We start from the raw sequence: 26787 nt of genomic DNA, 5'->3' as shown, positions 1-26787 counted from the left end.
TCGATTCGAATTAGGTAAAAAAAGAAGAAAAGAATTCGTCGACTCCCAGTTTCTCTCTCACGCATGCATGTATGTTTTTTTCACTATCAATGTTACAGATATTACCGATAATCCGACCATTTACTAATTTATTTATGTACTTTGCGAAAACTACCGAATCTCCGTTTTGGTAGTGCGCATTTCTACTCAAAACACATTTGACAGCGTAATTTGAGATCTTTTTTTTTTTTACCTGAATTGGCACATTTTCTCTTGTTAATCATCACTGAAAGCAAGCGCCATCATCACAGGAACACACCACGTTATCAGTTCAGCGGGGAAGTCGTATTCGTAATTCTGTGAACTGGATTAGCGGTATCAGATAAGGAGACAACTTCCTCGTGAAAGAGTCTTCAGCGCTGGTGCTACCGGTGAGATCTGCCCGCGAGCTGCTAAAGGTAGCCGTCCGGCCGTCCGAGCTCTCTCGTTCGTAATCTGCGGGCGTCTCTCGCTCGGTAGATAAGACGAAGCGGCGGATCCTACCGCTCAGCCAGTCGACACAGGCGCGCGGGGGAGATGGCAGCCTCCAGGCACCTCCAGCTGCCGGCGTCTGCACTGCTCACCTTAGTGTGCTTCCGCACAGGTGAGTTGACCATTCCAAGTCCCTCTGTACGCTGCGTGAGCGCGTCAGCTGCTGCGACGCTGACCCGGGGAAGCCCGGAGCCCAGCTCTGTTTCGACACGGTACAGTGCTCGAGACTCACAAGGAAGAAGATGCTGTGATATGCAAATGATTAGCTTTTCAGAGCATCCACACAAGGTTGGCGCCGGTGGCGACACCTACAACGTGCTGACATGAGGAAAGTTTCCAACCGATTCCTCATACACAACAGCAGTTGACCGGCGTTGTCTGGTGAAATGTTGTTGTGATGCCTCGTGTAAGGAGGAGAAATGCGTACCATCGCGTTTCCGACATTGATAAAGGTCGGATTGTAGCCTATCGCGATTGCGGTTAATCGTATCGCGACATTACTGCTCGCGATGGTCGAGATCCAATGACTGTTAGCAGAATATGGAATCGGTGGGTTCAGGAGGGTATTACGGAAAGCGTTGCTGGATCCCAACGGCCTCCTATCACTAGCATTCGAGGTGACAGGAATCTTATCCGCATGGCTGTAATGGATCGTGCAGCCACGTCTCGATCCCCGAATCAACAGCTGGGGACGTTTGCAAGATAACAGCCATCTGCACGAACAGTTCGACGACGTTTGCAGCAGCATGGACTATCAGCTCGGAGACCATGGCTGCGGTTACCCTTGACGCTACATCAGACACAGGAGCACCTGATGGTGTACTCAACGACGAACCTGGGTGCACGAATGGCAAAACGTCGTTTTTTCGGATGAATCCAGGTTCTGTTTACAGCATCATGATGGTCGCATCCGTGTTTGGCGACATCGCAGTGAACGCACATAGGAAGCATGTATTCTTCTATTCATCATCGCCATACTGGCGTATCACCCGGCGTGATGGTATGGGGTGCCATTGGTTACACGTCTCGGTTACTTCTTGTTCGCATTGCCGGCACTTTGAACAGTGGACGTTACATTTCAGATGTGTTACGATCCGTGGATCTATCCTTCGTTCGATCCCTGCGAAACCCTACATTTCAGCAGGATAGTGCACGACGGCATGTTGCAGATCCTGTACGGGCCTTTCTGGATACAGAAAATGTTCGACTGCGGCCCTGGCCAGGACATTCTCCAGATATCTCACCAACTGAAAACGTCTGGTCAATAGTGGCCGAGCAACTGCCTCATTGCAATACGCCAGTCACTACTCTTGATTGACTGTGGTACCGTGTTGAAGGTGCATGGGCACCTGTACCTGTACACACCATCCAAGCTCTGTTTGACTCAATGCCCAGGCGTATAAGGCCGTTATTATGACCAGAGGTGGTTGTTCTGGGTACTGATTTCTCATTATCTATGCACCCAAATTGCGAGAAAATGTAATCACATATTAGTTCTAGTATAATATATTTGTCCAATGAATACCCGTTTATCACCTGCATTTCTTCTTGGTGAAGGAATTTTAATGGCCAGTAGTGTGTTTACTTTTAGTAAAAATGGCGAAAGTTTCCTTTCAAAGGAACCATACCGGCATTTGCTGAAACGATTTAGGGAAATTCCAAGTACACAGGGATCATTCGTTTGTGTACGGCGATGGTAATCAGGTTCGAATATAATCATAGTCTATTTTTCGCTTTATTTTTTTTCGTTCAGTTCTTATACCTACATTATTTAAACATAAAATTCATCAAATATATGCTAATTGAGCATGTCTAATCATAATTTTTTGTGAAAAATGCACGTCTTCTTTTTTATAATTACGTATTCCACGCAAAATCCCAGTTTTCATGCCGGCCGGTGTGGCCGAGCGGTTCTAGGTGCTTCAGTCTGGAACCGCGTGACCACTACGGTCGCAGGTTCAAATCCTGCCTTGCGCATGGATGTGTGTCATGTCCTTAGTTTAGTTAGGTTTAAGTAATTCTAAGCTCTAGGGGACTGATGATCTCAGATATTGAGTCCCATAGTGCTCAGAGCCATTTGAACCATTTTTCATTGCAAACATGAGTTCCTAGTTATCGATATTTTATAAAAAGGTTGTTAATAAATTTGTAATTTAAATAAATTTGAACAGCTTTTATCAACAATCTTTTATAAAATGTCGATAATAAGCAATTTATATTTGGAGTGCTAACTGGAATTTTGCCTGTAAAATAAGATGTCAAACAAGATGTACACTTTTCATACAAATGATGATTCAATATGTGTTCATTACCACATATCTGATGAACTTGATATCTAAAAGATGCAGATATTCGAATTGAGCGAAAAAATAAAACTCCATATGAGTGATAGTAGCACTCACGCACCGAGGGTCATGTGTACAGATAAGCCATTCTTTCCGGGAATGGAGAAATTATACAGTTTTTGCATGTTTCGATGCCGATACTGGCAGGATATCAAAATATGTGACAGCAATGGCCATTCATTTTGACTGCATTAACGTAGAAACTTAAATGTTTTATGCCTCAAAGGGACCGTAGACTTTAGGATCAGGCATATGTTTCAACTTGATACGTGATCCTGAGAAAAAAGTGGTTTTAACAGTCGGACAGACAGGCAGACGGACAACAAATTTACCCTATAAGGGTTCTGTTTTTACCGGTTGATGTTCGGAAACCTTAGAGACGAAAAAAGAGTTGACCATCGTGAAATTCGAACCAGTGATCTGTTGATTAGCTGAATATCCCCACCACAGCTGAACAAGCCACGCGGTCAGTCGCCAAAATTGCCTTAACTTTGAGGAAATAAAGGTCCCTGGAATACTTCGAAGTCGATTTTCTCGAGAATTTTTGAGAATTGCATCGAACTGGTTTGGGAAATTGGTAATTGAATTCTGAACTTCATGCACCATAAATGTAAAAAGTTGCAAAAATCCGATTGCTGTGTGGTCTCATTCTCAGTTTACAATGGTGGTCAGTCAAAAAGAGTCTTTGCTGCGAAAGACGAACAATGTGACCATAAGCACCGCAGTAGCTACTAAACTTGCACTGTGTTTCAGCGACTGGTTGCGATCTTTCAGTATCGGGCGGTACTTGTATCAAAAAAACTGACAAGGTAACAGGTGCATTACAACACAATGACTGTTATGGGAAGCGTTACCTCATAAAGCGCCAGTTTGAAATTTATCAAAATTTGTGGATCTGTTCATCACATAACGGACATTAAAAGGTTAAACATTCATTCCATTCGGAACTAATGTCCACAATCAACATCAGTGTGAGGTGTGACATCGATTTGTTGTAGAATCTTAGAACATATCGTGAGCTCAAATATAGTAAGCTGTCTCGAACAGGATGACATCCTCCATACCAAGCAGCATGGATGCCGATAACATCCATCGTACGAAACCCAACTCACTTTTCTCAGATGACATACTGAAAGCTTTGGATCAAGGAAACCAGGTAGTTGCAATATTTCTTGATTTCTGGAAAGCATTTGAATCAGTACCACATAAATGGCTACTGTCAATACTATAGTCACATGGGGTATCAAGCGAAATCTGTGATTGGATAGAGGATTTTTTGGTAGGGAGGATGCAATGTGTTATATTGGATGGCGAATCATTATCAGATGTAAAAGTAGCCCCCGGGAAGTGTATTGGGGTCTTTGTGTTCATGTTGCATATAAACGACCTTGTGGACACTTAAACTGCGACCTCAGACTATTTCCAGATGCAGTTATCTATAATGTTCTACTGTCAATCAGGTCTTGATAAAATTTCAAAGTGGTGCAAAGATCGGCAGCTTGCTTCAAATGTTCTGAAATGTAAAATTGTGAGAATTTTTCCAGGTTGTATGGCCGTGGTCCATGCAGTTCATCTATCCCTGAAATTTCGCCCAAAGCTACGTTGGACATCTTCGGAGGTGCTCCTGGTTGTGCTGAGTCTTGCCGACTGACGAGTCGACACTGCACTGCACTGCACTGCAATTCTCTGGATACATCTACCAGGAGAGAGACAGGCTAAGCAGCGAAGCTGCTGTTCCTGTGTGGACCTCAAAAACTATAGTGGGGCCTCACGGTTAGGATTGGCCTATGGGAGCGGCCGCGTGAGGGCGGACGCTGCGTCAAATGCGTCATAGAGGCTGCGGAAGAAACTACTCCCGCAGCAGATCAGGCCAAAGCGTGGTCGGCCTGCGGTGGACTTTGTGTGCCAGTCCGCGGATAAGACGACTGCCAGAGTGTTCTGCAGAGGCATAGAACACCCTGGCGGACTGCCTGAAGCGATCCCGCAGCAACGGGACGCCAGCTTCCTCATGAAGGAGCCTTGTGGAGTAACATCTACATCTACATATACATGACTACTCTGCAATTCACATTTAAGTGCTTGGCAGAGGGTTCATCGAACCACAATCATACTATCTCTCTACTATTCCACTCCCGAACAGCGAGCGGGAAAAACGAACACCTAAACCTTTCTGTTCGAGCTCTGATTTCTCTTATTTTATTTTGATGATCTTTCCTACCTATGTAGGTTGGGCTCAACAAAATATTTTCGCATTCAGAAGAGAAAGTTGGTGACTGAAATTTCATAAAAAGGTCTCCCCGCGACGAAAAACGTCTATGCTGTAATGACTTCCATCCCAACTCGTGTATCATATCTGCCACACTCTCTCCCCTATAACGTGATAATACAAAACGAGCTGTCCTTTTTTGCACCCTTTCGATGTCCTCCGTGAACCCCACCTGGTAAGGATCCCACACCGCGCAGCAATATTCTAAGAGAGGACGAACGAGTGTAGTGTAAGCTGTCTCTTTAGTGGACTTGTTGCATCTTCTAAGTGTCCTGCCAATGAAACGCAACCTTTGGCTCGCCTTCCCGACAATATTATCTATGTGGTCCTTCCAACTGAAGTTGTTCATAATTTTAACACCCAGGTACTTAGTTGAATTGACAGCCTTGAGAATTGTACTATTTATTGAGTAATCGAATTCCAACGGATTTCTTTTGGAACTCATGTGGGTCATCTCACACTTTTCGTTATTTAGCGTCAACTGCCTCCTGACACACCATACAGCAATCTTTTCTAAATCGCTTTGCAACTGATACTGGTCTTCGGATGACCTTACTAGACGGTAAATTACAGCATCATCTGCGAACAGTCTAAGAGAACTGCTCAGATTGTCACCCAGGTCATTTATATAGATCAGGAACAGTAGAGGTCCCAGGACGCTTCCCTGGGGAACACCTGATATCACTTCAGTTTTACTCGATGATTTGCCGTCTATTACTACGAACTGCGACCTTCCTGACAGGAAATCACGAATCCAGTCGCACAACTGAGACGATACCCCATAGCTCCGCAGCTTGATTAGAAGTCGCTTGTGAGGAACGGTGTCAAAAGCTTTCCGGAAATCTAGAAATACGGAATCAACTTGAGATCCCCTGTCGATAGCGGCCATTACTTCGTGCGAATAAAGAGCTAGCTGCGTTGCACAAGAGCGATGTTTTCTGAAGCCATGCTGATTACGTGTCAATAGATCGTTCCCTTCGAGGTGATTCATAATGTTTGAATACAGTATATGCTCCAAAACCCTACTGCAAACCGACGTCAATGATATAGGTCTGTAGTTAAATGGATTACTCCTACTACCCTTCTTGAACACTGGTGCGACCTGCGCAATTTTCCAATCTGTAGGTACAGATCTATCGGTGAGCGAGCGGTTGTATATGAGTGCTAAGTAGGGAGGTATAGTATCAGCGTAATCTGAAAGGAACCTAATCGGTATACAATCTGGACCTGAAGACTTGCCCGTATCAAGCGATTTGAGTTGCTTCGCAACCCCTAAGGTATCTACTTCTAAGAAACTCATGCTAGCAGATGTTCGTGTTTCAAATTCTGGAATATTCCATTCGTCTTCCCTGGTGAAGGAATTTCGGAAAACTGCGTTCAGTAACTCCGCTTTAGCGGCACAGTCGTCGATAACAGTACCATCGGCACTGTGCAGCGAAGGTATTGACTGCGTCTTGCCGCTTGTGTACTTTACATACGACCAGAATTTCTTCGGATTTTCTACCAAACTTCGAGACAATGTTTCGTTGTGGAACCTATTAAAGGCATGTCGCATCGAAGTACGTGCCAAATTTCGCGCGTCTGTAAATTTTAGCCCATCTTCGGGATTTCGCGTTCTTCTGAACTTCGCTTGCTTTTTCCGTTGCCTCTGCAACAGCGTTCGGACCTTTTTTGTGTACCACGGGGGATCCGTTCCATCTCTTACCAGTTTATGAGGTATGAATATCTCAATTGCTGTTGCTACTATATCTTTGAATTTGAGCCACATCTCGTCTACATTCGCATAGTCAGTTCGGAAGGAATGGAAGTTGTCTTTTAGGAAGGCTTCTAGTGGCACTTTATCCGCTTTTTTAAATAAAATTATTTTGCGTTTGTTTCTGATGGATTTGGAAGAAATGGTATTGAGCCTAGCTACAATGACCTTGTGATCACTAATCCCTGTATCAGTCATGATGCTCTCTATCAGCTCTGGATTGTTTGTGGCCAAGAGGTGAAGTTTGTTTTCGCAACCATTTACAATTCGCATGGGTTCGTGGACTAACTGGTCGAAATAATTTTCGGAGAAAGCATTTAGGACAATCTCGGAAGACGTTTTCTGCCTACCACCGGTTTTGAACAATTATTTTTGCCAACATACCGAGGGTAGATTGAAGTCCCCACCAACTATAACCGTATGAGTGGGGTATTTATTTGTTACGAGACTCAAACTTTCTCTGAACTGTTCCGCAACTGTATCATCGGAGTCTGGGGGTCGGTAGAAGGAGCCAATTATTAACTTAATTCGGCTGTTAAGTATTACCTCCACCCACACCAATTCGCACGGAGTATCTACTTCGACTTCACTACAAGATAAACCACTACTGACAGACACAAACACTCCACCACCAATTCTGCCTAATCTATCTTTCCTGAACACCGTCTGAGACTTCGTAAAAATTTCTGCAGAACTTGTTTCAGGCTTTAGCCAGCTTTCTGTACCTATATCGATATCAGCACGAGGCGGCTTGTGGAGAGCGAGCCGCAGCGCCCGATTCTGAACACGCTGGAGCATCGCAACGTGCGATGGGGCGGCAGTCCCCCACACAACAGCGGCGTACTCGAGTACCGGCCGGGTGAGGGCCAAGTACACGGTCAGGCCATGCCGAGGGGTGAGCGTGGATGAGGGGTTCAGCAGCGGGGAGAGCGCCCGGAGACGCCCAATCGCCCGCCCCCTGATGTCGCGGATGTGCGGCAGCCAGGTGAGATGCCTGTCAAGCGTCACACCGCGGTATGTGCCGGTCGGTAACCACGGGATGCCCCCGCCCCCCCCCCCCCCCCCCCCCCCCCCCCCCCCCCCGAGATCGAGACAGGCGGCAGGTCTGGAGGCAGCCGTCTCCGAGTGAAAACGACCGACTGGCTCTTGGCGGCGTGACGAGTCGGACGTCGAAAAACGGCCTAAATACCGTGGAAAGTGGGCGTGGTCTGGATTTCACGTGATAGCAGAGATAAACCTTGTCAAGGATAAAATATAACTATCGATCATAGTACATCAAAGATGAAAACCTCTCATCGATTCTGAAGCGCTCATGAAGGCAGAATAAGGGGAGATGGCGCTGCAGACTTAACGCTGCACGTTGTTTGGAAGCCAGTGGGCGGGACCTGTCACCACCTTGGATCCCCTAAAACATTAGCAGACGAGTGTTTACAATCCGTTCTTGTTCGTTATTTCTGTCGTGTGCACGCGATATTTGTTTTATATAGTAAATGTTACACTGTTTTAGTGAACAACACAGCATAAGGAAAGCAACTTCAAACGTTTTTATGGTCTTAAATGTGTATTCGATACAGTAATACGACACGAAAATATGACGCTTCTGGCCTCAATAATGTAATTCCTTTTTGTTTATACACTTCGAATAACCGAGAGGAGAAGTATGTGCTATGAAAAGAGTGCTTTCGTAATCCATTTCTATTCACTTTCATTGTGTTTGTGTCGATAATTGATAAAGCCATAACTCCAAATTTTCTTTGGTGTTCCATAGATGCTTGCAGGGATGATATAAAAACAAGCCATCGGTCATGTCAACAAAGTTAAAGATTCGTTAAATTACGAAGGAAAAGAACTGAATTTAAGATTGTCAGACTCATTATAGTTTACACATCTGCTTTATTTTTAAATTGTACCTACCAAGTGACATTCAGAGTGGCAAATAACAGAAATTTACAGGGTAACACGACAACACAGCGATTAATAGCCTGGACTTAGATGGGGAACTTCGCTTTAACAAATATGTAACCCTTTAAGTACTTATAATTTAACTACTGTAACAGGTGTCCACATATTATACTTAAGATTTAATTAACTACATGTAGTTACATTACTTTTATATTAAATCATTGCATTTTAAAACATTAGTCCCCATTTCCAGAACATTTCTTGCCAGGACTTTTCAGTTAGTTGGGAGTAACCAAGCAATGAAAACCAAGTGCATTGCTAACCTCCAGAGAGCTCATCGCGTTGGATTGAAAGGAAATCTAATGTCAAGCCACAGAAATAAAACTACACCATAAAACTTTACAGTGCATCAGAATTTCAAGTATATATAAGAAAATAGCGCTTAAATAAGTCCACTTACGAATGAAATGTGATTTGTTTAAACTTTAGACTACAATTAGAACGATTAGTACACCTAAAAGTGACGCAAGCCGGCATTTTTTTTATCAAAACACTTCACGACTACACGGAATCAAACCACAAAAAGCGAATGTTTTGGGGTAACTAACATGGCGAATCTTCACTTGGGTCGGCTTCAAGTTTGTGACGTCATGACAACTCTTATTTTTACCTCCATGGTAGCGCCACTGTCTATATATCGCTGAGTTTCATGGCCTCTTCTTTTCTGTTAAAATTATCCCCATTCCGGAGCACAAATCCTTTTAGCTCTGTCCGCTAGACTTTAAATTAAATATAAAAATTCTAGTGGACAGAGCTAAAAGGATTTGTGCGCCGGAATACCTGGATGCCGAGTTAAAACATCTAAAGTGGGCTTTTGAGAAGAATGGGTACTATAGTAAGGAAATAAATAGAGTTTTGCGACTGAACAACAGGAGGCCTAAGGACAAAGATAGGACACAGCGATAGAAGAACACTGTTTCTCTACCCTTCATCAAAAAAGTAACGGATCAAATGGGCAAGATTTTAAGGAAACATAACGTTCGGTGATTTTCAGACCAACAAAGAAAATAGGCCAAGCACTTTGTACCGTTAAGGATAAATGAAGAACTTATTTCAATAGTGGTACAAGTCCGTTTTTGTTCATTCTGAGATACAGAGTCCTGAAGTTAAATGAGCGCTGAAAAATCTGCAGTTGAGATACCAGAAATATTCAAGTTGCAGGTACCTCAACTGCAGATTTTTCAGCGCTCATTTAACTTTAAGACTCTGTATCCCTCTGTCTGCAAGAGGTGTATACAAATTTCCATGTACACGTGGTAGGGTCTACATTGGAACTACAAAGAGAAGTGTGAATACACGTTTGAAGGAACATAAAAGTCTTTGCCGACTAGAGAAAACAGACAAGTCAGCCATGGCGGAACATGCTCTGCAGTCAGGTGATCACGTAGTGAAATTTTCGGAAACTGAAGCTTTATGTACTATGACGAACTATTATCCACGGCTATATAGAGAAGTCGTCCAAATATGTAAACACGGGGATAATTTCAACAGAAAAGAAAAGGCCATGAAACTCAGCGATATATGTACAGTGGCGCTACAGAATTGATGAGAGGTTTTTATCTTTGACGTACTATGATCGATAGTTATATTTTACCTTGACAAGGTTTATTTCTGCTATCACGTGAAATCCAAACCACGCCCATTTTCCACGGTATTTAGGACGTTCTTCGATGTCCGACTCGTCAGTCGGCAAGACTCCGCACAACCAGAAGCACCTCCGAAGATGTCCAACGTAGCTTTGGACGAAACGTCAGGGGTAGAAGAGTTCCATAGACCACGGCCACACAACCCGGAAGAATTCTCGGCAGCTGGAACACCAAGTCGTGAAAGCCTTCATTGTATGGTAAAATTGTGAACTTCACAAAACGAAAAAACGTAGCATCCTACGACTATGATATCAATGAGGCACTTTTGGAATCGGCCAACTCATACAAATACCTGGGTGTAGCACTTGGTAGGGATATGAAGCGGAATGATTACATAGGTTCAGTCGTAACTGAAGCAGGTGGCAGTTTTCGGTTTATTAGTAGAATACTAGGAAAATGGCCTACGAAGGAGACTGCATACAAATCACCCATTCTGGAATACTGCTCTCGTGTGTGGGAGCTGTGTCAAGCAGGACTAACAGGGGATACTGACCGGATGCATGAAGTGCAGCACGAATGGTCACAGATTTGTTTCAGCCTTGGAAAAGCGTTACACATGTGCTAACGAAACTGACATGATACAATCTTGAAACTAAACGTAAACTAACTCGAGAAAGCCTGCTTACAAAGTTTCAATAACCGGCTTTAAATGATGACTCTAAGAATATACTACAACTCCCTGCGTGTCGCTCACATAGGGATCGATGAGCTAGGTACAAGATATGTAACCAGTCATTCTTGCCATTCTCTACACGTGAGTGAAACGAAGAGAAATTTTAATAACTTGTACAATGGGACGGACCCTCTGCTATGCACCTCACAGTGGTTTGCAGTGTAGATACAGATCCAGGCTACCAGAGGTGCGAATACACTTTTGTATTCCCTGTGTCATAGAAGAAAACAGCTTTCCATAGTTGAAGAATTTCTTGGCATGCCTGAAATACGAGGCGTGATCTAAATGTAGCAGGAATTTTTGTTTTTCTGAAAGAATTTTTATTTATTCATCAACATCAACTTTGTTACTTTCGAAGTAATCCCATTCAGATATAGTACACTTGTGCCAGCGCTTTTCCAATCTTGGCTTCTGGAACTCACTTTTCGTTAAAGTGTCCGGTTCCTATGGAGAAATGACGTCATTTCAAGGTTCTGTTAACCTCTGAAGTAGAAGGAAGTCTCCGGGAGCCCTCTCCGGCGAATGCGTTGGCTGAGGTAGCATATAGGTTTTGTTTCTTGCCAAAAAACCGCAACTAAGCATTAAGATGTGAGCGTGAGTATTATCTTGAACAATTTTCACGAGCGATTTTGCCACAATTCTGGTCGTTTTTCTTTTTTAAGAATGCATCACGCAAACGGCGCGTAACTTTCAGGTAGTAATCCTTACTGAGTGTACGACCATTAGGCGGGAACCCATGATGCACTGTCCCACTGTAAACGAAGAAAAAGAAGTGAGAACAACTTTCATATGTGATCGAACTTGTCGAAATTTCTTCGGTCTTGAATCATCAGACAGTTTCAGGTATGACGATTGGGCCTTAGTTTCGACATCATACCCATATACTCACGTTTCGTTTCCGGTTATAATTTTCTCTAGAAGTTCTGGATGGATGTCAACTTCATTCAGAACTCCTGAACGATATCTATGCGCTGTTGTTTTTTGTCGAAATTCAACAGTTTCGAAACAAACTTTGCTGCTGCACGTTTCATGCTCAAAAGATCCGAACAAATTTGCGAAAAAATGCCAGCATCATCAGAAACCTCTCTGATGGTGACTCGGTGATTTTAGAGAGAAATTTTCTTTTCTTCGAAACTGTCGTCAGTAACTGATGTGCTAGGGTTTCCAAGGCGGTGTCTTCTTCGACGTCTTCTCAACCTTCTTTGAAACATTTATACTACGCGTAAACTCTTGCCTTACTCATGGTAGATTCACAAAAGCCACAGTCAACATTTCGAAGGCGGTGCTGCACTTTATTCCATTCACATCAAAATTTAATGCAAACTCTTTGATCCATCATTTTCGAAAGTAAAAAATCGCCCAGCACTCGAAAACACGCAAAACCATTTCATTTGTCAACAGTAAACTAAATATTCAAAATAACTGAAAATGCAAACACACATCAGGAATATGTGTACGAAACAGATAAGAGTTTAGAAAATTGTATGTTTTAAGTCCGCGAAAATAAAACTACCAGTTACTTTTTGATCATACCTCGTGTGTGAATGTTAGTTTTTGAAAAGTGCCTGCTGGAAGCTTGTATGAGCGTACATGTCTTGACGTCACATCCCAGGGTCTGTAGGTGACAAATGGGTAAATAGGGACTCATCAGGTGGGTAGGCAGGTCAGTCAAGGATGCGTACATTCCTCAAGGCGTTTGTAGTGCGGACTATTTAGCGGAGCATTGCTTTAGGCTGCTGGAATATGTCATTTAGTACCGTGGTGTGCTCTCCACACCATAATGTCCACGAGTTGGGGAGTTACGGGTCTCGAGAACCGTTGCCACCTGTGACCAGGTCGTCTACGGACAAGCTGATGCCAATCTGACCGGCAACAAACAGACGTGAGACTCGTCGCTGACACTACAGAATACCACCCATTGTCATAATTGCAAGTCTCTGTTGTCTGCCGTATGGCGTCAGCTGTAAACGACATAAGGCAACTGGAGATCTCAATCCAGCTCCCAGTAGTCTATTTCCAGTGGTTGATGGTGATACTCTGGCTGTAACCTTCACTTGGATTTCAAGTGTAGGCATACGCGTCCGCAGCTCGTGGTCGTGTCGTAGCGTTCTCACTTCCTACGCCCAGGTTCCCGGGTTCGATTCCCAGTGGGGTGAGGGATTTTATTTTTCTGCCTCGTGATGACTGGGTGTTATGCGGTGTCCTTAGGTTAGTTAGGTTTAAGTAGTTCTAAGTTCTAGGGGACTGATAACCATAGATGTTAAGTCCTATAGTGCTCAGAGCAATTTGAACAATTTTTTTGGTCATCCGTCCATTCGTCAGGGTCAGTCGAACAACTTTACGTTCATCTCGTAGTGCAGTCCTTCTGAAAGGACATCTTCCTAATCTTCTTGGCACTCTGTCGACGTGAGTGCATCCCAGCACTGCTCGTTCTGCTGTCATTGTGCTAGAGCCAAATTTATCTGCAATCTGTTGGTACTGTGTTCTACTCATGTCCATCATTCGACCTTTCTCAAAGATCGAAAGCTGGTTGTAAGCTGAACACACACGTCTTATAGGCACATTCTGATGTTATGTTCACCTGAATCTTTGCAGTAATACCAGACACAATCAATAGACGTCCTATACTAACACCGTGCTTCGTCTGTAGGAAAGTATTTTTTGTAGTGAAAAACCTGAAAATAATTTCGCATGAGGCAGAAATTTTACTCGACATATCCCATAGGTATGTTTAACATTTTCTATTTCCGACTGTTTAGTATGACATCTTTATACGACTGTCAGTATTACACTTCATGTACGTCTATACAAGGCAAGCCACCTTCCGATAGGTCTATGTTCCACAGGGCTGTAGGTCCGACACTGTCAGCTGGGGTAATATTTGTCCTTTGCAGCCAACACTGGCCCAGACGAAAAAAAAGTTCCCATGCAACGCAGCTCATGCATACGCCCACAAATATCCATATTTCTTATCTCAAATAAGAAGTGACAGCACTGGCTACATTGCTTTAGCCCTGCTTGTGTAGTTTACAAATCTGCCGATGCATCAGAACTTGTTATGTGCCAGCTCAGTTAGGTAAGGCACTTTTCACCTTTTCGTCTGTTACACAACTTGTTATAATGCTTATAAGGTGATTTTATTATTGCTTCATGTCTTGGGAATGAGATGTGATACAAGAAATTCCTATTTCTTTATTTTATTTCAAACTAAAGACTATATTTTACAGTGAGGTAACATTGGCCCATGCTTTGGGGCAATTTGGCTCGAACAATTTTAGGCTGAGGTTTTGCTGCCTACCGGGGCTTACTTTAAAAATTTCTTACTCTTTTAAAGAAAATTCTTTTCCTTCAGGCTGAAAAGAGTTTCCTGCGCTACTAAATGAACTGGCGAAAGACCTAAAAGGGGCCATGGTCTAATATGTTAGTCTTAGTTCGAAAAGTGTAGAATTGTTTCGCCAAGCAGACAAAAGCTTCTTGAATGATTGTCAACGAACAAAAATGAAATTAACATTGTAGGAGAGGCAGTCTTAGGATAGATAGAGAAAAAAATGATTTTGTAACATCCCCAGCTCACAATAAGTAGGTGTATTACTGGGAAGATGTTGTGCAAAATAAACCAAACCAGAGTCTCTAAAAGAAAACTATTTTTTGTTCCTGAACTGGGCAGCTTTGTATAATCACTTAGGAGCTAGAAACTTTCAGCACAGGGCAGGAGGATGTAGAGGAACTGTGGCTCAAGTTTAAAAGAGTGAGTGACCATGGTCTGGATTCATGTGTACCCAGTAGAAAAGTAGGGCTCTAGATAGAGAGATGGTGAGCGAAACGCGTTTGGTTGTCAAGAGAGTAATGCTTGAAGCCTTCGATAACAAGCGTAACAGAATACTGTCTAGAAGACCCCAAAGAAATTCTGGTCGTATGTAAAGCCTGTTAGTGGCACCAAAGTTAGTACCCAGTTCCTAGTGAAAGAGACAGGAACTGAAATTGAAGGTAGCAAAGCAAAAGCTGGAATGCTTAATTCCGTTTTCAAATGTTCCGTTACAGAGAGAAACCCAGGAAAACTGCCCCAATTTAATCTTCGTACCACTGTAAAGATGAATGAAATATGTATTATTGCCATTGGTGTTGAAAAACAGCTGAAATCATTTAAATTGAACAAGGCACCAGGCGCCAATGGAATCCCTGTCAGATTCTATACTGAATTTGCGGCTGAGTTAGCAACTCTTCTAAGTATAATCTATTTAGATCTCTCGAACAAAAAATCGTGCCAAATTCTCGGAAAACGGCACAGGTAGTAGGAGTGATCCACGAAACTACCGTCCAGTATCCTTGACATCGATTTGTTGTAGAATCTTAGAACGTTTACTGGGTTCAGTGAGGAATCTTGAACAGACCAACCAGCAACAATTTAGAGAGGGAGAGCTTTTCCAAAATGGTTAATTGCGTAAAATGTTCGCGTGCCGCCGTGGTTAAAGTATACCTTGCATGGCAACTGTGGTGCATCACAGACAGTAGTCGACGAGGGTGAGCAACGGCTGCGGATATGTGTACGGGCGAATAAACGTGCAACTATTGGCCAATTGACCGTCCAGATGAACAAAGGTGCTGCCAACAGTGTCTCCTCACTGACCGTTCAGTGAACATTGTTGTGCATGGGACTCTGCAGCTGGCGCCCGGTTCATGCAAACCTGTTCACTCCTGTTCATCCCCGACGGCGGAGTACTGCAACTGGACGTCCACTGGTGACGGGTGGCCTTTTCAGATGTATCTTTTACTACGCTCCATCGGACAGATGGCCGTTGGCATGTGTGGCGTGAAACGTCTGAAAGCAAACACCCTGAATGTGGTACGGTCTAGGGAATGTTTGCGTGGCATTCTCTGGCTGATCTCTTCATTCTGATTGGCACAAAGGACCGACACAAGTGCCTCCCTACAAACCTGCATCGGCGCCTCGTGTTATTACAAGGTGTCCCCTTCCACGCAATGTACTGCTGGTTGCGGAGTATATATGCAGATATAGATACAGACCTCTGACTTTCCGAATTCTTTGTCAAGCCACCATGCTTGCAAAGTCATTTTCTGACAGCCATGGTACGAAACCAAAATAGGCCTGAATACGTTCCCGAGAAATCTCACGGAAACATCATCAGTGTGTGCTGCAGGACCGAATCGAAAAGCTGTCGTTATACCGCGGACATTTGTGATGGTCGATATGTTAGGCAAATGTGCAGAAGCGCTCGCACATTCTATGTTACATATGGCCGTGCACAGTCCTGCTGAAATTTAGTTTGTGTACTTGCCTGAAAGACGGACTCTACAAACTTGCTGACCTTGTGGTTGCTATTCATATTAGCTTCAATAAGTAGAATTCGAGGTCTCAGATTTCAAGTGATTTGGTACGAGTGCCTATAAGGTTGTACACACTTTGTAATAAATGATGTTGACCGGTATCTGTAATATCCACGTACCTGGATCTGCAGCAAGACACTCACCAAACACAGCGTGTGTTCAAGTTAGAGTCATAGGTACGCATAGAAACTACTCACTCTAAGCTGTTCTAAAACTGTGTGTCTATTGAGAGCTGAAACACAAATGTAAAAGTGGGCTGCACTGTTATACTGTTATCTGTACTGTAACTGTTGCCTTGTTGGTGTCCATTCTTTGTATTACATGACAAGTACAGTTTTGCAATAGGTAAGTGTGATGTGTTAGGGTTTCGGAGAAATATAAGACCACGCGAGACAGTACTTGACCCTACGACTTGTCTTAGAAGATAGGTTAACTCTTAATTACATGATTTTTTATTTCAAGTTGTAAAAATTACCACGTGTAATTTATAGTGCCTACATGACGAAAAAAACATTGAAATTTTTTTAAATTAAATTAACAACGCATTATTGTTTTAAATCGCTACAAACACAGAAATAGACCTAATTTCAAATCTATCGTAAAGACACTCGAATTAACTGTCCACACCATATCTACTTACGTTTCCAAAATAAAAAAAATGATTTTCAAACCCACAAATCAACGCACAAACTCCAAAACACACGTTAGGCATTACATCCACACAGCTGATTGTCGAACTGGCTCAGTTCATCCTGCCATTTACGATCGCTATGAAGAATACTAGCAGCTTAGCAGCTGCAGTAGAATACGTAATGAATTTGTTACAGAGTTTTGCTCAGTATAGGATACATCGAAGAAATGAAGTCTGTAGCTATCAGCTACACTATGCATTAAAGGGTTAAAGAAAGGCTACGTTCATGGGCGTACCCAGCGAGGGGTAGGAGGGAGCAGCTCCTCCCCCCCCCCCCCCCCGAAGATATTCGCAATTTTTCACTAGTTTACTGTTTTATTTAATAAGAAATGCTGCATGTTTTCTCGGATTGTACAAGTGCAGTGTTGAATTTAAAATGTTTATTAAAAGCAGTTTTTCACTGTTTTACTGTTTTATTTAATAATAAGTGCTGTAAGTTGTCTCGAGTCCTTGTTTCCTGAGACTAGTATGACCTGCCCCCCCCCCCCCCCCCCTAGTTCAGATCCTGGGTACGCCCTTGCCTACATTAACAGTATTTGCAGACATCTTTTAACATCGTTGACCGGCACGCTCTTTGAAATTCTGAAGGTAGCACGGGTAAATTACATCTTGTGCAGAAAACAGACGAGCGATGTAAGCAGTAGTTGAGAAGGGAGTGGAGACAGAATTGGAGCATATTCCCAGTGTTACTCGATCTGCACATGGAGCAAGCAGTGAAGGTAACCAAAGAAAAAAGCGGAGAAGGAATTTAAGTACAGGGAGACGACGTAAAAACTTTGAGGTTTGCAGGCGACATTGTAATTCTGTGAGAGACAATAAAGGACTTGGGAGCAGTTGAAGCAGAATCAAAATGGTTCAAATGGCTCTGAGCACTATGGGACTTAACTTCTGAGGTCATCAGTCCCCTAGAACTTAGAACTACTTCAACCTAACTAACCTAAGGACATCACACACTTCCATGCCCGAGGCAGGATTCGAACCTGCAACCGTAGCGGTCGCGCGGCTCCAGACTGTTGCGCCTAGAACCCTGGGCCACTCCGGCCTTCTGAACAGAATCGACAGTGTCGTTAGAGGAGGATACAAGATGAAAATGAACAAAGCAAAACAAGCGTAATGGAATGTAGTTGATATAAACCAGGCGATGCTAGGGAACTAAGGGAGACTATGAGACACTAACAGCAGCGGATGAGTTTTGCTGTTTGGGTAGCAAAATAACTGAAGGTGGCCGAAGTAGAGACGATACAAAATGTAGTGTGGCAACGGGAAGAAAAGTACTTCTGAAGAAGAAAAATTTGTTAATTTAGAATCAAAGTTTAAGTGTTAGGAGGGCTTTTGTGAAGGTATTTGTTTGAAGTGTAGCCATGAATCGAAGTGAAACATGGCTGATAACCGTATTAGACAAGGAGAGGACGGAAGCTTGTAAAACATGGTACTACACAAGAATGCTGAAGATTAGGTGGGTAGGTTGCGTAAGTAATGAGCAAGTTCTGAATATAATTGTGGGAGAGAAGGAAGAGGATCAGCTGATAGGACACATCAAAAAATCATCCGTTTAATACTGTAGGGAAGTATGGAGGGTAAAAATTGTAGGCGACTAAGAAGCGAATTCAGTAAACAGATACAAATACATCTGTATTGCAGCAGTCACTCGGAAAGGAAGAGGTTTGCACAGGACAGAGTAGGATAGAGAAGTGCAGAAAATCAGTCTTCGAACTGAAGATCACAACAGCAAAAGTATATTTTTGTTCTGATACGCAGAGTACACATACTGAGCGACTTTCCGTTCCTAGTCAAGAGGCGCGAGCAATCGGCACGATGCGGATTAACACAATCTCCACGACAAGGTAATGAAACGTATATCCAACAACCTCGTGGAATTTTACCACTTGACTTATACTTCCTTTTGCGCTAATATTTCACACGAAAGCATAGATTCCTCACGTGCTCAGGCCTCAGTTTATGTTATCTCCATGACACAGCACCTGTTCTCGAAGGTTTTCACCACGAAACTTTGTCTCGAAACTTGGCAGAAAATCCAAAGAGATTATGGCCGTACGTGAAGTATGCTAGTGGCAAGACCCAATCAACGCCATCTCTGCGTGATGTCAATGGAAATACCATCGACGACAGTGCTGCATAAGCAGAGTTACTAAACACAGCCTCAAGAAATTCCTTCACCAAAAAAGACAAAGTAAATATTCCAGAATTCGAATCAAGAACAGCTGCCAACATGAGTAACGTAGAAGTAGATATCCTCGGAGCAGCGAAGCAACTTAAATCACTTAACAAAAGCAAGTCTTCCGGTCCAGATTGTATACCAGTTATGTTCCTTTCAGAGTACACTGATATAATAGTTCCATACTTAACAATCGTATACAATGGAAAGTTGCATAGGTCACACAAATATTCAAGAAAGGTAGTAAGAGTAACCACTAAATTACAGGCCATATCATTGACGTCGATATGCAGCAGGATTGTGGAACATATATTCTGTTCGATCATTAGGAATTATCTCGAAGAAAATGGTCTATTGACACACATTCAACACGGATTTAGAAAACATCATTCTTGTGAAACACAACTAGATCTTTACTCACACGAAGTATTGAGTGCTATTGACAAGGGATTTCAAATTGATTCCGTATTTCTAGGTTTCCAGAAGGCTTTTGACACTGTATACCACAAGCGGCTTGTAGTGAAATTGCGTGCTTACGGAATATCGTCTCAGTAATGTGACTGGATTCGTGATTTCCTGTCAGAGTAGTACTTGACGGAAGGTCATCGAGTAAAACAGAAGTGATTTCTGGCGTTCTCCAAGATAGTGTTATAGGCCCTTCGCTGTTCCTCGTCCATATAAACGTTTTAGGAGACAATCCGAACAGCCGTCTTAGGTTGTTTGCACATGACGCTGTCGTTTATCGACTAATAAAGTCATCAGAAGATCGAAACAAATTGCTAAGTGATTTAGGAACGGTATCTACAGTATGTGATCAAAAGTATCCGGACACCCCCAAAAACAAGCGTTTTTCATGTTAGGTGCATTGTGCTGTCATCTAATGCCACGTACTCCATATCGGCGACCTCAGTAGTCACTAGACATCGTGAGAGAGCAGTGGGGTGATCCGCGGAACTCACGGACTTCGAGCGTGGTCAGGTGATTGGGTGTCACTTGTGTCATACGTCTGTACGTGAGATTTCCACACTGCTGAACATCCGTAGGTCCGCTGTTTCCGATGTGATACTGAAGTGGAAACGCGAAGGGACCCGTACAGCACAAACAGCCGGCCGGAGTGGCCGTGTGGTTCTAGGCGCTACAGTCTGGAACCGAGCGACCGCTGCGGTCGCAGGTTCGAATCCTGCCTCAAGCATGGATGTGTGTGATGTCCTTAGGTTAGTTAGGTTTAATTAGTTCTAAGTTCTAGGCGACTGAGGACCTCAGAAGTTAAGTCGTATAGTGCTCAGAGCCATTTGAATCATTTTGACCGGACAGAAGCGTCCGCCCACGGTAGCTGAGTGGTCAGCACGACAGACTGTCAATCCAAAGGGCACGGGTTCGATTCCCGGCTGGGTCGGAGATTTTCTCCGCTCAGGGACTGGGTGTTGCGTTGTCCAAATCATCATCATTTCATCCCCATCGACGCACCAGTCGCCGAAGTGGCGTCAAATCGAAAGACTTGCACCAGGCGATCGGTCTACCCGACGGGAGGCCCTCGTCGCAGGACATTTCATTTTTTTCAGCACAAAAGCGTACAGGCCGACCTCATCTGTTGACTGACAGAGACAGCCGACAGTTGAAGAGGGTCGTAATGTTTAACCGGCAGAAATCTATCCAGACCATCATACAGGAATTCCAAATGCATCGGGACCCACTGCAAGTACTATGGCAGTTAGGCGGGAGGTGAGAAAACTTGGATTTCACGGTCACGCAGGTACGGTAGCTCAGCGTGTTCGGTCGGAGGGTTAGCTGCCCTCTGCAATAAAAAAAAAAACTGAGTTCATCGATCGACAACGAACTTAAACGGATGTCTCACGACGTCCGCCCCAAGCAGAACAACTAACGAAAACGAACAAAATGAGATTAAAAAAAAAATAAAGTAAAAAAAAACAAAAACAAAAAAAGAGTGATCAGCACGACAGACTGTCAATCCAAAGGGCTCGGGTTCGATTTCCGGCTGGTTCGGAGATTTTCTCCGCTCAGGGACTGGCTGTTGTGTTGTCCAAATCATCATCATTTCATCCCCATCGACGCGCCAGTCGCCGAAGTGGCGTCAAATCGAAAGACTTGCACCAGGCGATCGGTCTACCCGACGGGAGGCCCTCGTCGCAGGACATTTCATTTTTTTCAGCACAAAAGCGTACAGGCCGACCTCATCTGTTGACTGACAGAGACAGCCGACAGTTGAAGAGGGTCGTAATGTTTAACCGGCAGAAATCTATCCAGACCATCATACAGGAATTCCAAATGCATCGGGACCCACTGCAAGTACTATGGCAGTTAGGCGGGAGGTGAGAAAACTTGGATTTCACGGTCACGCAGGTACGGTAGCTCAGCGTGTTCGGTCGGAGGGTTAGCTGCCCTCTGCAATAAAAAAAAAAAAAACTGAGTTCATCGATCGACAACGAACTTAAACGGATGTCTCACGACGTCCGCCCCAAGCAGAACAACTAACGAAAACGAACAAAATGAGATTAAAAAAAAATAAAGTAAAAAAAAACAAAAACAAAAAAAGAGTGATCAGCACGACAGACTGTCAATCCAAAGGGCTCGGGTTCGATTTCCGGCTGGGTCGGAGATTTTCTCCGCTCAGGGACTGGCTGTTGTGTTGTCCAAATCATCATCATTTCATCCCCATCGACGCGCCAGTCGCCGAAGTGGCGTCAAATCGAAAGACTTGCACCAGGCGATCGGTCTACCCGACGGGAGGCGCTCATTTCTTTCAGCACAAAAGCTTACAGGCCGACTTCATCTGTTGACTGACAGACACAGCCGACAGTTGAAGAGGGTCGTAATGTTTAACCGGCAGAAATCTATCCAGACCATCATACAGGAATTCCAAAATGCATCAGGACCCACTGCAAGAACTATGGCAGTTAGGCGGGAGGTGAGAAAACTTGGATTTCATGGTCGAACGGCTGCTCATAAGCCACGCATCGAGCCGGTAAATGCCAAACGACGCCTCGCTTGGTGTAAGGAGCGTATACGTTGGACAATTGAACAGTGGAAAAATGTGGTGTGGAGTGACGAATCACGGTAAACAATGTGGCGACCCGATGGCAGGGTGTGGGTATAGCGTATGCCCGGTGAACGTCATCTGCCAGCGCGTGTAGTGCCAGCAGTAAAATTCGGAGGCGGTGGTGTAATCGTGTTTTTCATGTCGTTGTTTTGCGTGGCACTGTCACGGCACAGGCCGTGTTTTAAGCACCTCTTGCTTCCCACTGTTGAAGAGCAATTCGGGGATGGCGATTGCATCTTTCAACATGATCGAACACCTGTTAATAGTACATGGCCTGTGGCGGAGTCGTTACGCGACAACAACATCGCTGTATTGGACGTGCCTGCACGGAGTCCTGACCTGAATTCTATAGATCACCTTTGGGATGTTTTGGAGCGCCGACTTCGTGCCAGGCCTCACCGACCAACATCGATACATCTCCTCGGTGCAGTACTCCGTGAAGAATAGGCTGCCATTTCCCAAGAAACCCTCCAGCACCTTATTGACGTATGAGTGGAAGCTGTCATCAAGGCTAATGGTGGGCCAACACCATATTGAATTCCAGCATTACCGATGGAAGGTGCCACGAACTTGTAAGTCATTTTCAGCCAGGTTTCCGAATACTTTTGATCACATAGCGTATATGGTGCAAAAATTGGTAGTTGACCCTAAATAACGAAAAGTGTGAGGTCATCCACATGAATGCTAAAAGGAATCAGTTAAACTTCGGTTACAGGATAAATCAGTCAAATCTAAAGGACATAAATTCAACTAAATACCTAGGAATTACAGTTACGAACAATTTAAATTGGAAGGAACAAATAGAAAATGTTGTGGGGAAGGCTAACCAAAGACTGCGTTTTGTGGCAGGACACATAGAAAATGTAACAGATCTACTGAAGAGACAGCCTTCACTACGCTTATCCGTCCTCTCTTAGAATACTGTTGCGCGGTGTGGGATCATTACCAGCTAGGGTTGACGGAATGCATCGAGAAAGTTCAAAGAAGAGCAGCAAGTTTCGTATAACCGCGAAATAGGGGACAGAGAGTCCCTGTCATGATACAGCATTCGGGGTGGACATCCTTAAAACAAAGGCGTTTTTTGCTGCCGCGGAATCTTCTCACGAAATTTCCCTACATAGGGAGAAACGACTATCATAAATAAATAAAGGACATCAGAGCCCGCACGGAAAGATATAGGTGTTGTTTTTTTCCGCGCGCTTTACGAGATTGGGGTAATAGAGAATTATTGTGAAGTTGGTTCGATGAACCAACTGCTAGGCACTTAAATGTGATTTGCACAGAAGCTATGTAGATGTAGAAAGTCAATAATGTTAATGAAACTGTTCATCTACATGCTCTAGACAAAGTGCATGTATCTGATATCTCAGTATAACATCTTTTAACAAGGATGAACCGTTTGGAAATGAATTTACTGTTATTTAAACACAAGCCTCTCTAACGTCCACGAGGACGTCTCACAACTTTCTTCACGTAGCTTCTACCTACAAAAAATACATTCGATCTTCTAGAGCGAGCATGATGTCGATATGAGCAGCAATCATTGACATGACTGCACTCTTACAATGTAAGAATGTCAATGTCGTATGGAATTATTTGGTGGGAAATCCGACGAAATGGTTTCAGGCGTCTAGCGAAAATGGAGTTCCTTCTGCGCGCACATTTGCCTCTGTCCTTAAGGATATGTGGCAGTAGAGTCTTACGTATATTTGTGGAGTGCAGGTGAGTGTAATGTAGGGATGGGAAAAATCTACCCGTTAAAACCGAATATCTGTATTTTGGTTAGGAAGAATCGCTCTTTTTCTGTATTTGTTTGGTCTCGATTACAAGAGATTTTTATTTTTGGGTGAATGAGTAAAAAGTTGTTTTTTAAATTAAACTTTTTTTAACGAACAAGTAATGTTCGTAAAATTTGTATAGGTTTTAAATATTGTGTTATTATAGGTAATGGTAAAAGCAATCAGTGATATTTTAATGGTTCAAAATGGTTCAAATGGCTCTGAGCACTATGGGACTTAACTTCTGAGGTCATCAGTCCCCTAGAACTTAGAACTATTTAAACCTAACTAATCTAAAGAGATAACACACATCCATACCCGAGGCAGGATTAGAACCTGCGACCGTAGCAGTCGCGCGGCTCCGGACTGAAGCGCCTAGAACCGCTCGGCCACCGCTGCCGGCTATATTTTAATAACAATGCCGACATAAGAATCGGTACAGCATTGCTTTGGCAATAATGTGGCTGTTGTCAAGTGGCCTGGCCTATTAGACAGTACGCTTTTACATGCAGTGCGCAAGACTTGTCCTCATTTGGTCTATAGAGAAGTTTCTTGGTGTCGTCCTCGGACATAGACTGTATTGCAGAATGACACCACCCCAAGTTTGGAAGTGTTTTATGACGTGCGATACCAATGATGTACGATGGTCCATTTGCTTTAATGGATTAAAAACGGGGGGAGGGACAACAAACTCCGTATAAAGAGAAAGCATGCACAATTCCCCTTGTAAGAGAAGGTAAATTTGATTGATATAGCTACCTGTAAGTTTATTGATGTAATATAAAGTTTGCATAAGTCTTGAAGCCTTACTTTTTTGGTTGCTTCAGGATGAAAAATTGATGCAAGGCAAAAACGACGATACACATAGGTCATCAACTCTCTCTCGCCGTCGTTGCACCCGCCTCCTTCATTTTCACCATCTTGTCAGGAGACACTGAGACCGATTTCAGCCACAGCCTCAACCTCAAAATTATCGAGCTCTCCTTCTCCTTCACCTTCATTAGAACTTTTCAATCATTCTTCGAAGTCTACGTTCATCTTTGAAAATAACAGCAATAAGAACCGGTTATTTCAGAAAACCGGTTATTTTGAGCGGTTCTAACGCTCAGGTTAAACTGGAGACGAAAACCACCGCTATAACAGACAATCGGTTGCTCCAGCTATAACTGGCATTCCCAGTGTAATGCATGTGTGTATAGTGTAGTGTTACGTTTGTATTGGAAGATGATGCCGAGAGAAAGAAGAGAAAGATATTGGCGCTGGCACATGCTCTACGCCTCTCTAATAGAAGCAAGGGGCTTTCGAGCTTCACGTCTCCATCAGACAGACGTATCACCACTAACAGTGTCACATGCCCTCCCTTCACGAGACGCTGTGCTGAAGTTTGAAATTTAATCCAGAACGTTGGCGCAAAGACTGGTAATCAGCAACGTTACGCCACCAACTCTCCCCCCTTTCCCGACCAAATACTGGCAGTGGAAATTTCCTCCACACCGCTGGGGTTCGAATGGCCGTACCTCTGACCCGAACGCCACCGCACACGTGTTCATTACTGACCTCAACCACGGTGGTGGGGCATCCTTGCGGTATGGTATCCAATGCCGGCGCACAGTGTAGCGTGTACCTTTAGGCCGACAGTGATTGATAATTTTTGATTCGATCTAAATGGAATTTGGAGTAATTATAGCTTTATAGAATTGTTATTAAGGTAATTTATTTATTGTGGCGGTTCCTTTATTAGATGAATGATTTAGTTTAATTGTTTAATTGAAAGTACCTCAACCTTCAGTTCCCGGACGTGTAGTAAAAATTTAGGTTTTTCTCGGGTGAGCCGGCACTGCAAGCGGATTGAAATAAAAATAACCTGGAAATACTACTTAACCAGACTAAGGTCATAATTGGTGCCCGAGAACACAAATTCCACACAGCAGTTACAAAATAATAAAAACTACATACAGCGCTCAATCTGTATAAATATAAAGGTAAATATTCCTTTGTTCAAAATCGTAAGTAAAAATGTAATTCAGATAATATATAAGTTTCTATACCTTATGGCGCTTCAGGAAGTATACAAAACATGTGGGTTTTTGAATGCAACTTTGTGTCAGAAGTTCAAAGGAATTGGTGAACTTTCGGAGATTTAAGATTCTGAGCAAACGAAACTGAGGTGAAAATATTTTAGGTGAAAAGCTATTATTAGCAAAGGGGACACCTGTCAGTGCTACAACTGACAACCTCCTAACCACCTCTCCTGCGTGGGCGGTGTCAATTTTGTATTTTTAATTGGAACCTTCCCTCCAAATTTTCATTGCATATTCTGGTTATACGCAAAAAAATACATACAATTTACTCAAACCATAGTTTCCTGTTCTTGGTGCTGTAATCTACAAATAGCAAATGTGTCTGTTTTTTCAGTTAAAAATAGACGCATTTGAATCCACAATTCATTTGCGATGTAAATGCAAACTTTTATGTTCTAGCAGTGATATCGACTTAAACACATAACATGAGTGTTGCAAATGTTATTCTACACTATAAATAATATATGGCTAGGCATTGAAATTTCTTGTAGTTAAGCTACTT

At 43.3% G+C, this 26787-nt stretch overlaps 1 long non-coding RNA gene across 1 annotated transcript in view; it reads left to right on the top strand.

Annotated features, from left to right (window-relative positions):
• Nucleotides 1-537: 537 nt before the first annotated feature.
• LOC126266659 (uncharacterized) overlaps nt 538-26787 on the top strand; it is a 77628-nt gene continuing 51378 nt past the window's right edge. The window contains exon 1 of the long non-coding RNA XR_007548904.1: nt 538-622. This is a non-coding gene — a long non-coding RNA (uncharacterized LOC126266659). The remainder of the gene's footprint in view (nt 623-26787) is intronic.

Source organism: Schistocerca gregaria, chromosome 4 (genome assembly GCF_023897955.1).
Source record: "Schistocerca gregaria isolate iqSchGreg1 chromosome 4, iqSchGreg1.2, whole genome shotgun sequence".
Lineage (NCBI taxonomy): Eukaryota > Metazoa > Arthropoda > Insecta > Orthoptera > Acrididae > Schistocerca > Schistocerca gregaria.
Note: the sequence above shows the minus strand (reverse complement) of the source record. Positions and strands in the feature narration are given on the sequence as shown.